This window comes from Canis lupus, chromosome 3 (assembly GCF_003254725.2).
Source record: "Canis lupus dingo isolate Sandy chromosome 3, ASM325472v2, whole genome shotgun sequence".
Lineage (NCBI taxonomy): Eukaryota > Metazoa > Chordata > Mammalia > Carnivora > Canidae > Canis > Canis lupus.
In genome coordinates, this window is record NC_064245.1 from 19,230,475 (window position 1) to 19,234,130 (window position 3,656).

The following is a 3,656-nucleotide window of genomic DNA, read 5'->3' on the forward strand; positions in this document are numbered from 1 at the left end:
TTTAAGCACAAAAAGTTATTTTATAATTACTTTCCCCCCCATCTTTTCTTTTCTTTATGTAAAAGTTCCAAGTTACATCAGATTGTGTGGTGTTATGCCTTGGGTTAGAGCTTCCTAATCAGCTACATGTCACAGATACTGGAATTCATGCAAGTAATCTTAACTTATGAAGTGACAAGAACTAGCAGAGAAAGTGAGGATTTCAGTCATCAGGGCGGGGAGATTTTTATCATTCTGTCTGAGCAAATGCAGTGTGTCCAGCCGTCCAGTCTGAGGTCATGGCTGCCCCAGAGTTTGGGCGGTTGGAGATATTTTGGGATGCTTTCATTAGAAGGTACAGAGTACAGTTAAGAAACAGGCTTGGGGCGCCAGCATATGATTATGGCAAGACGGGCTGACCACTGGGAAATTGCTGAGCCAACAGGCCGAGAGAGTCGGGTTGACCTCCCCTGGGGCCAAGTCCACAGAGAGCCACCTCCTAACACACCTTCTGAGGATAATCCGAAGCACTCAGTGTTCCAAATACTCATCTGAGCAACAGATGTTTCTGTAAGACAAAAGTATTGTACATTTTCAAAGGCTCTGTTTATGAATCTTCTTGCCTTTCTATTTTTAAAGGTGCTTGTATCCAAAAAATATCCCTTGTATTTACTTTAGAATGATCCAACGTCCTTGCTGCCCATTTCATTGGTGGTGGTGGTTGGTGGGTGTGGGTCTGGGGGGTGGGGTGGGGGAGGTAGGGTGGGGGAGGTTGTTGCAGAAAAGCTCTAACCACAATGCAAGAGTCACTCACTTAGCAGGCTGCAAGTTACCAAGAGCTTGTTCAGAGAACCATTATATAAAGCAGGTATTTTTTAGACTTCTTATGTTTAATGACATTTAATGCTTCTGGATAAAATCTTTCCACTTTCAATTTGTGGTTAACAAAATATTTCTTTCCTTCTGTGTTTCTTGCTGCTTATAGCACCCAAACTTGATGGTTTTTTTTTTTCTTGATTTTCAAGCAGCCTGTTTATACAAAGCATGAAAAAGAGTTAAAATGAGAGAGAATTTAGAGAAGGTGTCATTTGATAACCATGACAACTCAGAAGGCAATAAGAAATTTGGAATCTAATATTTGTTTTATGAGCATTAGAAAACCTGGCAATTGAAGCAACAGCCCTCTGTTACCTGGCATAGTCAGAGCATGGTTGAAATAGAATAAATCTGAAGAAAATGGGAAAATGTTAATTTGATAACTTGGAAAGAAAAAAATACATAGTAAAAATCTACTAATGTCAGTTTTTAATCATCTCACTACATCTCACACTATTTATTTGGGAAGGAAAAAAAAACCCAACAATGTTATCCACGGATGCCTCCATGCCTATCCATCCTCCATCCTCACTTCCTTTCCCGCTCCCAGTACACTTCAAACAACCCTACATGAGGTTTGAATTGGGCACTAGTGTGTCTGTTTTCTTAACAGAAAAAAATGAAATAAAATGCTAAGCAAGATAAATTAATTACAGTAGACTCAAACAAATTGCGTTAAAGCATTGACTCTTAGGGTGTCAGGGATTTCGATTTAATTCAGTTTGATTTAAGTAAATCCCTTGAGCTTTTCTGAATCAAAATTTATATTTCAAATTTGGATGCTATAAGAAGCAAAAGTGCAGTGTATATCAACTAAAACAGGCTAAGCCCAAACCAGCAGTGACTATGATTGTCAGGTTTCTCCTAAGAAGACAACAGATCAACAATAATGAAAATGAAAGTTTCTACAGAAAAAGCAAATCTATAAAAAATCAGGTCCTACTTACCACTTTATAGTTTGCCTTCATTTGTGTGCGTGTGCGTGTGCCTGTGTGTGTGTGTGTGTGTGTGCGCGCGCGCGGGTACTTTTCCTGGCTACACATTTGCCTCTTCTCTAATTTATTTCCTCCCTTATTGTTTCTTTCCCTTTCCTCTTTTAAATATATCTTAAGGTCTTCTTCAGCAATTCTAGGCCATCTGTCCTCAGCGTACTAAATAAGCATTCATGGACACATGGCTGCCTCCTCCAGACTGACAAAGGCTCTTTAGTATAGCTAAGAGAAATGACCCAACAGCAGTGGTAAAGAGGCCTAAAAATATTTAAAGTAAAAAAAAAAAAAAAAATAGCAAGACCCACCAACTTTCTCTTTGCTTGACTCCCCCATTTTTCTTAAGTTTATTTTATGTTTTACCATTGGAATCTGCCCTAACAGAATACATTTGCATAATTGCCTGCCAAATTGGATATAAGCTTATTTTTAAAGGTAAAGGACCCTTATATCAGGAAAAAGAAATTAATAAAAAAACTACCTTTAACTTCCTTTTAAGACATGGCTGCATATATTCTCCGGTAGTATAATTGGCAAACATTTAGAAGAAGAAAGGTGATTATGTTTAAGAAGCACTCCTGAAATTTCCACTTTTATAGTAGATACAAAAGGGTTGGTAGATATATATATTTTAGTAGCTTAATAAGGATGCACCCAGATAGCATTTTCAGATAACTTACATAAAGTGTAAGGCATTAAGGACTCACAGTTTTTAAAAAAGTATTCAGTGGATTAAATTTTTACATAAAAGACTTGGACTCTTAGTTCTTTTTTTTAGTTGACCAGTCTTGGATATTTTTCATACTATATAGAAAATTAACTTGTTTTATTTCCAATGAATACTATTTTCTTATATGTTTGTTAGTTTATTAAAGCATTTTATCTAATGAAAAATATTTTAATTGGATGTAAATTATCACTTTATTTTTTCACAACAGATGCTGTGTGAATTACATGAACTTATATGAATTTCTGAGCTACTCATAAGTATTCAGAAAACTGCTAAAACCTGTTAACTGAATAGAAAATAAGATATTTCTATCTTCTCTATGGCCTAAACATTGCTTATGTAAAAATTGTTAGGCTCTTCCCCCATCCTGAAACTTATTAATGTATAAGCAAGTGTTTTTTTTCATTCTTACACCTATAACATATATGCTTATACCTATACAAAATATAGCCCAAAGTGATATCTTCTAGAACTTACATCACAAAATGGCTGAACGCTACCTGTCATATATTTTATAGTAAAAGAAAAAAACTTTGCTCAACATTGCTGTCATCTATAGTCCATCATAAATCGTCCCTTAGAGTGTTTCTGGCTTAATTTCAGTTATTACTAGTTAATTTGCAAAAAAAAAAATGTTTCTTCTAAAAGCCTACAATAAAAAAATTCAGCAAATTGTTTTTTTATGATTACTAGAAAGAAAGAAAGGAATATTTTTAAAATGGCCCTCAAATTAGGATGGCAGGAACAGAGCGAGTCATCTGGTTTGATGCCACAGAATGGAACTCAGACATCAGAAGAACTATTATCTCATCTGTTTGAAACACAAACCAAGTTTTCCAGTTTTACAAACCCTCTTTGAAAAATATATATTACGGCATATATGCTATTAAAACTGGTCTTATGAGTACTTTTGTTTGTGTGTGGAGCGGATAGAGGCAGTGAAGTGGGACAAGAAGGAACTGAATTTAGGTGATGATGAATTTCATTAAGAACTATAGGTGTTCATCAGTGTGTGTCTTACAGCAGTCAGTGGTTTTTTATAGAATGTTTTCCCCCTTCAAAAAAAAATCTAGGGGATGTTC

The 3,656-nt window shown here is 35.6% G+C and overlaps 1 long non-coding RNA gene across 1 annotated transcript; it reads right to left on the bottom strand.

Moving 5' to 3' along the window:
- Positions 1-209: 209 nt before the first annotated feature.
- Positions 210-1,900, bottom strand: LOC118354255 (uncharacterized). The gene is made up of 2 exons (XR_004814414.2): positions 1,803-1,900; positions 210-547 (listed from the first exon to the last, which is right to left on the bottom strand). It is a non-coding gene; the product is annotated as an uncharacterized LOC118354255 (long non-coding RNA).
- Positions 1,901-3,656: the final 1,756 nt, after the last annotated feature.